This window comes from Tachypleus tridentatus, chromosome 1, assembly GCF_004210375.1.
Source record: "Tachypleus tridentatus isolate NWPU-2018 chromosome 1, ASM421037v1, whole genome shotgun sequence".
In the NCBI taxonomy this organism is placed as follows: domain Eukaryota; kingdom Metazoa; phylum Arthropoda; class Merostomata; order Xiphosura; family Limulidae; genus Tachypleus; species Tachypleus tridentatus.
Window position 1 is genome coordinate 125,452,952 of NC_134825.1, and position 10,437 is coordinate 125,463,388.

General features: G+C 33.3%; 1 long non-coding RNA gene across 1 annotated transcript; it reads left to right on the top strand.

Annotated features, from left to right (window-relative positions):
- Positions 1–561: 561 nt before the first annotated feature.
- Positions 562–6,998, top strand: LOC143222769 (uncharacterized). The gene is made up of 3 exons (XR_013012477.1): positions 562–772; positions 2,747–2,904; positions 4,840–6,998. It is a non-coding gene; the product is annotated as an uncharacterized LOC143222769 (long non-coding RNA).
- Positions 6,999–10,437: the final 3,439 nt, after the last annotated feature.

Sequence of the window (10,437 nt, forward strand, 5' to 3'; positions counted from 1 at the left end):
GACCTAGAAAAGTAACAAAAAATAGTAACTTCATTAAAAAAATATTTTCTCTTTTAGTTTTCTTGTTGCTAAGTTAATGAATATTACCTAGAAATGTTTTGTTTGAAATTAAGCATAACGATACCTAACGGGCTATCTGTGTTTTACCAGGTATCGAAACCCGATTTCTAGTGCCGTAAATCTGCAGACATATCGCTGGGCCCGTGGAGGGTTACCTAGAAATAGCTCCGACGAAATAATTTGCTTAAACTAATCATCGTCACTGCGCTATGTATCGATATGTACAAAATTCTTATAGTTTACCAATCTACTATTTTATTACTTATATTCATGGACATGAATGAGCTTTGAAATTTTATTTTTATATTACAATCTATTTCTTACATTTTCAATATTTCGTATGTTATTGCAAACGGTCTTAAAAAGCCAGTCGATAGCTAAGATGGTTTCCATACTCCTATAGTAATAATAATATAGTTAAAACTCCCCTGTCAACAGCCTCGGAAAACACACGCCCTTGAAATGTCCCAAAAGTCACGAGATGCCGCCAAGAGCTCTTGCAAAACGCGCCAGTAGCACGTAAGTCAAGTAACTTGAACTATTCAGTACGCGTAGAAACTAAGGTCAAATCGTTAACTTCTCACAGTATCATTCATAGGCCTGACGGAAATGACAACAGACCAGATGGTGTCCTCACGTGCTCTTTTAACTTCCCGAACGAATCACAGCTCTCTATAGGAAGGATCTTTCCGCATGGCGACAACCTCACCGTGCAAGTGTTTTTTGTTTGTTTAACCCTCAGGTCTAATATTTAAATATATTTATTTTTTGTCGGTGACATGAAGATTCTTTTTACCAGAGGTTGATTTATTAATTTTAAGCTGTACAGTCGACGTGTTTCGAAGGAGTAACTTTTTCACGAACCTGTAATATTTTCTCCCAAGTTTTGCGAAGAAATATTATTGTTTTATACTTATTGTGGTTTTCTGATATGTTGAGGGACCAATTTATATTCTGGCAACATTAAAAAAGAAACAATAAATGTCAGAAATCTTTTAAACTTTTTTTTTTTACTTGACAGTCAATGAAAATCAAGTCTATATAGTTTTTCTTATTTGTATACGTTTCTAAATGTTGTATCTATGACAAAGTTAAGCTTCGAAATATATACATATACATACTTATCTGTTTAAGTTACGCTTTTTTAATCAGTTTAACAATTAAGTTATCGTACTCTGTTTTCAATATAAGTCACGGTACTGTTTTCAGAATCATATAACTACAGATACTGAATATATGATATTTTTGTTTAAGTTCGAGCCACTTCTGTTTTGCTTCATGATGCTCTTACATATTTCTACAAGAAAATTGTTATTACTGAATTTCATGTAAAGCTACACGAGGGCTATCTGCTCTAGTTGTAATTTAGCAGCGTTAAGACGAGAGGTGAAAGACTAGTCCAAGAGTTGGCGTCATATTATAATACTCCCACGGCTGAAAAGGCAAACATGTTTGGTGTAATGTGAATTCAAAACCCACGACTCGCCAGATCACGAGTCGAGCGCCCAACCACCTGGCCATGCCGAGTTCCTACAACAAAACAATAAATATTAATTATAATAAATTGTAATATAAATATTATAAATATATATTTTAAAATTTTATCATGGTAAAAATTATTCACGAGATTTGTATAGTTAAAACAGATTGAGAGTATTCGTACAAAGAGAAACAAGAATTTGGTTAGTTGGTTCGAATTTTGGACAAAGTTACACGAGGACTATCTGTGCTAGCCGTCTCTAATTCAGTAGTGATAGACTAGCCAACACCGTCCATCACCAACTCTTAGGCCACTCTTTTACTAACCAATAATGGTACTGACCGTCACATTATAAAGCCCTTAGGAATGAAAAAACAGACACGTTCTGTGACGGAATTCGAACCTCCGGCAAGTAGATTATGAGCCGAGCTCCGTAATCATTGAGCCATGACAGGTTCCGATAAACAAGAGCTGCTTGCACATAGTCACTTTTAAATTTGAACTGATAGACTACGAGAAAAGAGGTAGCCTGTTAAAAACAACGACAATCACAACAAAATAAATAGTCAAACCTTTGGTTTTTCTTGTTTGACCGAAAAGTAGGCTTCAACCTTCAATCTTACAACGCACACACTGCTTAAAGTGCATAACAATTTTTTTTTTTACAAACAACGGGATGCTAGTGATGAACATCGGATCCTCAGATTCACAGTTTCGAGCAAATGTGTTAACTGTTAAGCCACGAAATACAGGTTTTAAAATTGTAAAAAATAAATATCCATTAATATCTTGCCCAAATAACATGTTAACATATGGTTTCCATAGAGAAAAAAAAGTGATTCGTAGAAGGGTTGAATGATTAGAAAATTAAGTACCTTTCGTGTATTCGATCAAGCTTTACAAAAATACATTTGAAGATAAAATTGTAATGGGCTTCTTCCCACAGAAATGCCCCCGTCCCCATTCCATGGCACAACGGTATGTCTGCGGGCTCACACCGCTAGAAACCAGGGTTTCGATGGTGTGTAGAGCACAGATATCCCACTATGGAGCTTTGTACTTTATTCCAAACATTTATCACATCAAAGAAATGATTGATTGATTTATTATTTATGTAATTTTTCATTGTTTAATTACTTAATTAATTGTAACCGTGAAAGTTTTAAACCACATGTTCTCTAATTAGATTTTCAAAACGTTCTTCAGGATCAGAACTTTGAACTCACGTGTATAAAAAGAAGAATAAGCCAGTTTTTACTCCATCTCAAGCCATTAGTCTTGCCCTAAAGTGACAAGAGACTTTTCATCTGATAAAACTGCCAGATTATATGCCCATAAGCTTAACGTACGAGGTGAAGGACCAGGTAGTTTGACTGTTTGGCACATTTTTTTAATTTTTTTAAGGAGATGAGAAACAGATTAAAAGAAGCAAAGTACCCTTGGATGTATCTTGTTTAAACTCGTGATAAATGTACTTGTAAAATTAAGACTTATGGAATGATAACTTCTTCTCTCTTTCTCTTTTTTACTGAAATCTACTATAACGCACGAATTATTGGATAATTCCATGCTTCGCTGTGTAAGGTTTTCTTCACTTTAAGACTTGTTGTCTCATAATTATCGACTGAAATAAGGCGTGTTTTAGTTAAAACTTTTTTAATTTCTTGTAACTTTGCCAGACAAACGAACTTTCATTTGAAGCGAAATGATTCAGTCACAGCGATGTACATTATAATAGGCCAGTAAAACTTATGTGATTGAAATTTTTTTGTTATTTTATTTTTGTTATAATATGACACTAAAAAAACGCTAACAACACTGCACAACAAAGTTTTTGCTTCTTGAACACTGTTGGGTGTTCCTCATAGATTTTTGGCTGCTGATCACAAAAATCACATCCAAATTTGCCCATCAGGTATCGTTTCATCGAAATCTTCAGTTTCACCAGGACATTGCTACAATGGAAAAAACGATATCAGGGCAACTGGAACCCCTCAATGCTTGCTGACTACTGTTGGACACTGCAACGTGATGCACCGGACATTGAATACAAACAAAAATCAGGAGCAAAACACTTTTAATTATGTTGAACTTAATAGCATATTAGAAACATAAACGCAATTAAATACGTTATTGCCGGTAAACAGTTAACTGTCTATTTCTCAGAGTTCCTATTTGTGCATACCCACCAGGTATCACAATCAGCAAAAATTTTCAGGAAGCAAACCTTTTAAAAAAAATTGTTGTGCAGTGCAATCGGGTTTCGATACCCGTTGTGACCATTGTGTAGTTTTGCACTTCACTACAAAAACAAAACAAAACTGATATAACACATATAACTAATAAATAAAACACTCCGCCAGATGTCTTAGAGACAGATTAATGCACAATATGTAATTATAATTATACAAATAAAACATCTGTGTCACTTAGAGGATAAATAGATGTTTGTGATTATAATAACAAAATTTATGAAACAGTTTTATTTCAGGATATACTAAAATAACCTATAATGTATTAGTGACTTAATTGTGATAAAGTGCATGTCATCTCTACTTGAGTAACAGACAAGATAATAAATATTAATCATTTTATCAATATCACAGTTTTCATGAAATATACACCATTTGTGTTCTACGTTTCGTCTTGGTTACAAAAAATAATTTACAGCGCATAAAGTGATCATATTAACACATCATAGCTTGTCATTTATCTGATCTTTTCCAAGTGCAGTTTTAGTGAAAGTATTCCGAAAACATTAAACTGAAGTACAACAATAATAGAACTAGGTTAATTGACATAACATGCAAAGAAACAATTGTCTTGCTGTCTGTGGAAAACTTTAAAAACACTTTGTTTCATTTCTTTTTTTTTGTCTGAAATGTTAAGAATAATAATGCATATTTCTTTTCACTGTTTATTTGTTTTATACTTTTGGGTATTTAGTAGCTTAATTATTGAAGTAAGTCACTAGGCATCATATGTGTTACCACCAAGTATCATTTTCGTGTTTAGTTTCACGTCTACCAGCTGAGCTTTAAATCTGTATTTTTTAATGGCCTTTGCATGTTTATTGTTTAAAATGTTTTGTAAAGTTTTTCAACCCCTTTTTCTAAATTTTTGTGCATTTAAAGATTAAAATCCATCATTAACCTAGCGGCCTAAATAAGAAATATAATGCACCAGCCACCAAGAATAAAGACCTTTAATTTGAAAGGCTTAGCAACAGAAAATGAAAAAAAAAAAAAAAAACAAAAAGCAAACTCGATAAAGTAAACGTAATATATGTTTTCTTCTAGCACGTAATGGTGAAGTTACCTGAACTGTTGCTCTAGGGTCGTTCGTTGTCCTAGCACGCAGCCACGGGGAAACCCTAAATTTACTGGTGAAGGAGTTGATTCCCATGACATATAAAGCCCTTACTGAGAGGACGAGGTACCATCAAAATTAGCATGATCAAAATCGGATTGAGAGGACGAGGAGAAAGAAGAAATGAGAGAAATCAGATTTAATATAACTGATCGAATGCTACTGTTACCATTGATCGAATGCCACTGTTACCATTGATCGAATGCCACTGTTACTGTTGATCGAATGCCACTGTTATCACTACGTTCTGAAACTTTCAAACTGCGAACTCAATCTACCTTAGACATTAAAAGATAGAGTGGCTACAGGTACCATAAGTAATACTATTCATAATTTTATAGAACATACATGTTAATCAGTATAATATTAAAATACAAAAATATGAAGTGTTCAAGTTTTTATTTACATATCATTCTATTATCTATAATCCATTTTGATGTAATCCGTTATATATATGTATGACTAACATAAAACATGAATTGAATTATCAATGAAATAAAAGCACATATATACACATATTGTTACATGCACAATATGCTATTTCTTGTATAATTCAATGTAGAGATTAATGTAACTTAACATTGCAACAAATATTGATTTGATTTTGTATGAAATGTTTTGTTTTAGTTGCAGAAGATCTATATATGTGTTGGTTAGTTTCTCTCTCTATATTATGTAGACATGTTATTCTTTTGGTATCTGATTCTTGGCCTGTAACTTTAACAGCAGGTGATCATCGAGAGTTTACTGCAAAAGCGGTAGTCTTCGTCATGTGGCTGTAATTATTTTTGTCCATTCAGAATACTCAGTGATACATATGTTTATACGTCGTTGCGTTTCATCCATGGACACCAATGATTTTCCTTTCAACATTTCGAATAGTAATAGTTGCTTCTGAATATTATTTTCTTGTTATGTTTATTCACAATACTCTTGAATTGTTCTTCTAGACTCGGGGGTCACAAACTATGGGAACATTCACCCCCTCCTATTAATATATCTGAAAGTACAAGTTTAAAACTTAAGAAAATTTCAACAACTTTCTTTAAAATATCACTTTTATCAAGCAATATTGTAATAGCAATTAACAGTGCAAGGGGGCGCAACAAAACGTGTGCTTATAAAGGGGAGAACGCCATAGAAAAAGTTCCCACACCATTGTTTTAGACAGGTAATTTAAGAATAAACTGCCCTTTTTTAATTTCTATTCTTAGAACGAAGCTGTTACTTCTGTGCTACAGTTCGTTTTTGACAATAGCATTTGTACATGTTATCCCTTTACTACAGATGATTTATTAGATCTGTTGTTCAAATATTCTGTGTTTATTTTTCAATATTTGGCTGATGTTGGCAGATACTAATAGTACTCTGTTATTGGAATCTTTCCAAGTTTTTTACGTGTGTTATCCTCTGTTGGAGACTAAATTAGATGCGAGCTGTTCCATTGCCTTTGGCAGGTAATGGAAAGAATTCTAACTTATGAACCATGTTATTGTTCTTCGCACACCTCCTGGTCGAATGCCAACTGCAATGTTTTGGTGGCTGAATATTTCATGGCTCATAAAAACAAATAAGGTCACTGGTGTATTTTATATGATCGTTTGTTTCTCCCGTAGTTGTGACGGATGTTATAAATATACACGCGGCTGCAAAAGAGCTCTTGTCCCATTTAGACGACTGCCTAAATAATCCTTAGCAAAATTAGGTACGTAAGTTCTCAAAAATCTAATTTCTTGTGTAGTTGGAGCTACATGGTCCCTCTAGTTTCCCCCTTTTCTACTCCCCTCCTGCCTTCCCTTTTTTCTTTCTGTAACTAGCCTATATCAGTCTTTTAGCTCCCAATCACTCAGCGGTAAGTCTAAACTTTTAAAGGCTCATAACGCTAAAACTCTTGTTTCGATACTTGTAGTTGGCAGATCACAGATAGCTCATTGTGTAGCTATGTGTTTAACTACTAACAAACAATATTTTAATCAGATTTTTTAACATTGAAAGTTAAAACCTTGTTCATTGAAACAGCCTTTAATTTTTAAACATTCCAAACTTTGTAATAAAACATGATGAATAAAAAAAATTATTAATGATGTTGACACAAAGTTCAGTGATCATAAAGACATTCAACTTAATGTTCGATTGTTCAAGAAGAGAGAAGTGCAACATGAAGGAAGCTAATATTCACAAAAATTGTCTTTTCCATTCTATAAGTGAGGGATGACGAGATTCAAATGTTTGTTAATTTAAGAACATGTGAAAAAGAGAGCAATATATAAATTTGATAAGTTAACATATAACAATAATATGAATAACTATTAGCATATCTGTTCAATCTTTTCCATCTTACGAAAGTTAAAAAAAGCGTAATTTCACTTTCGACTCATATGTGGGTTGTACAAAATATAATTCGTTATCCTCTGTTATGAGACAGGTATAGTTTTAATATGCTATATACTCTTGCAGGCCCTGTTTTCATACGGGTCTATTTCTTTTACAGCTTGATATATTCCAGCTTGGTATTATCTACTTTTCATACAGATTTCAAAACAGTGTGTTTTTTTTCTTACGTACATAGACTCAACACCTTTTGCCTTCATTCTCAGTATGGTCTATTCCTTCCTCACAGAAACAGATAGTTAACTGTATAGCTGTAAGCCGGTACGATCTAACGAAGAGCGCTAGCTCAAAACGTCACCCTCTTAACATAAAATAATAATAAAGTTGGCGATTTTTAAACCCGTTCTTTAATTTCTTTCTTAAAGTTACATTACGTCTTCCAGCAAGTCAGCGGTTAGTTTATGGACTTACAACAATAAAATCCCGAGTTCGATTCCTCACGAAGGACAGAACCCATTTAGTTTATTATGTAGCTGTACATCTAAATACAAATACACTTTCGATTGGAATTAATTTATTCCAAGCTTTGGAATATATTACGGTTTTGCGCAGTGTTTTAATGAACAAATAAATTACAGTAACTGTAGTAATATGATAAGAGTATCAACGGAAACAATGAAATGTTTATAGTACATTGATGCTTGAATATTTAAACTGATTTTGTTTGGTTTGTTTTGAGATGGTCAATCCCACTATTCGTTGGTAAAAGAGTAGCCCAAGAGTGATGACTAGTTGCCTTCCCTCTAGTCTTACACTGCTAAATTAGGAATGGCTAGCGCTGATAACCCTCGTGTACCTTTGAGCAAAATTCAAAACAAACCAAACCAAGAATTACAAAAGAACTACTGCGCACTAGAAATAAACGGAAATGAACCTTTGAAACTGAAAAACTAACGACTATAAAGATACTTTAAAACTCAAAGATTTGTACATAAGTAGATCAAGACAGCAAAAAACCTTTTGCATTTTGAAATTATAGGCACGGAAAGCAGATTCTTCATTCTCATCATGTTTTTGGAAATATTTTGGTTACACTCGCAAATCATTTCCAAAGCTTGCCAGTACCAAGACAAACTTGTTTTACCAATCTGAATCTATGGATTTATCACATAGTGGAAGAAGAACCTAATGTTTGCATACGTTAGGTACGTTCAGATGTACGCGGAAATCTGACAGAAACTGATGGTGTAGAGACCAAGTCACGTTGAGCTATTCATTTATCATTTCAGAGATAAAAATGCTTTTCAAGATATAGCGGAGGACATCGCCTCCAGAAACACAGAAGAACTGGTATTTCAAAGATATGGAGGCAAATCTTTGAGAGAAACTCGCAAATTATTGGCACGTGCACTTCAGTTTCGTTCAAATTCATGTGAATTATTTTAAATAAGTGGATATTAGTTTGGCCAGAAAATAACTGCATTCGACTTTCTTTCATTTCGAGAATAGAAATCGTTCACTAGAATATGATTTATGTACTTTTTTTATGTCAACTGTTTTCCAAGAATCATATATTGAAAGGAGTCGTTAATTTTTTCTACAAACGTTGATAATTTTAACAGTAAATATGACTTATGTCACAGAATACTTTTTATGTTCTTGAAATTAGCTTCAGATCTACATCAATAGTAGAAAGATGTGATTAATTTTGAGTGATCAAATGTACACCAGAACTTATTTGTCTCAAAATACGTGTTACTTAATTGCTCATGGTTCGCAAAATTTTTGAATGAGATACATAAAGCTATTTTATTATTTGTTTGGTATGCAAAACAGTTTTTAAAAGGCTTTTGATAAATAAAGGACACATTCATCACATTGTTATCCTCGAATAGCTTTGCGCGAACTTCAAAACAAACAAACAAACCGTATGGAATGGTAAAAGATAACATTCCACCTACATTTCTGTTATTTTCAAACACTAAATAAAAACGTATTTTAATGTAAATTACTGGTTTATGACTCTCCATACATTTTAAACAGCAAAAGATGAAATATGATTTGTGTTTATTTCTCTTGGGATTTCTCGCAAGCTACACGAGGGCTATCTGCACTAGCTGTCCCTAATTTAACAGTGAAAGGTTAAAGGGAAGACAGCTAGTCATTACTCCCAACCGCCAACTCTAGGATTATTATTTTACCAATGAATAGCGGAACTAATTGTCACAATATAATGCCCGCACGGCTGAAAAGGTTTGATGTGACGGGAATTGAAGCCCGTGATCTCAGTTTACAAGTCAAGCGCCCCAGTCAGCTCGTTATGCTAGGACACAGAATAAAAACTTCAGCTGGGATTATGTATTATTGTAATAGTGGCGGGAATTTTTCTCATTGCATTCCTTTGTAGAAAGTGCTAGCAAACTCTGTGAGATATAAAAGACGTTTTTGTGCCACCCTACTTTGTGTATGTTGTGTTATAGAAAATTTAATAAATGTTTGTTTTATTTTGGTGTAAGGAAATGATGCCATCTATGACTATTGTTAACTTTATTTTAGATCCAAGATAACAAATGCTGAATAAAACAATAGGAGGAGGGGTTGTAAACCTCCATTAATATGCCCCTCGTCAAACCTAGCATCCCACAAAGTTTGGTTAAGACTGGTCAAACGATATACTAGTTATATAACAGACAAACACAGAAATGTTTGTGCTATATATATTTAATGAAGTGGCTTTAAGTATACCAATAAACCCTATCGATTTCTTTTTTTTTCTAATTTCTTTTTACTGGCAGAGGTTTTGAAGGTAAGAGGGAGATAAGAAGCGACCTAGAAACAGATTTAAAAGAAAAAAAATGATTAGAAGAAGAATGTTTTCCGTTACAATTATTTTACTGGTCTATTTCCTTCCTATCATCTCCAGAAGGTAATGTTACATTATAAACAAATCGTGTTTTGAAAGAACTTCTTCGAATTTTCCTTATATAATAGGTGACATAAATTTAAGTCACTTGAGAGGAACATTTTCTTCTTAAACCACTAATATCTTACTAAAATTTATCAATTTTTTAATTTTGATATATTTGTGAAACATGTAACTGGCATAAACATAATAGCCTAGTGGAAGAAAAAAAAAAGAAGGTATTCCGTAGTTATTTCGTTAGATATGCAGTTTTTGAGCTCCTTTGATATCAATT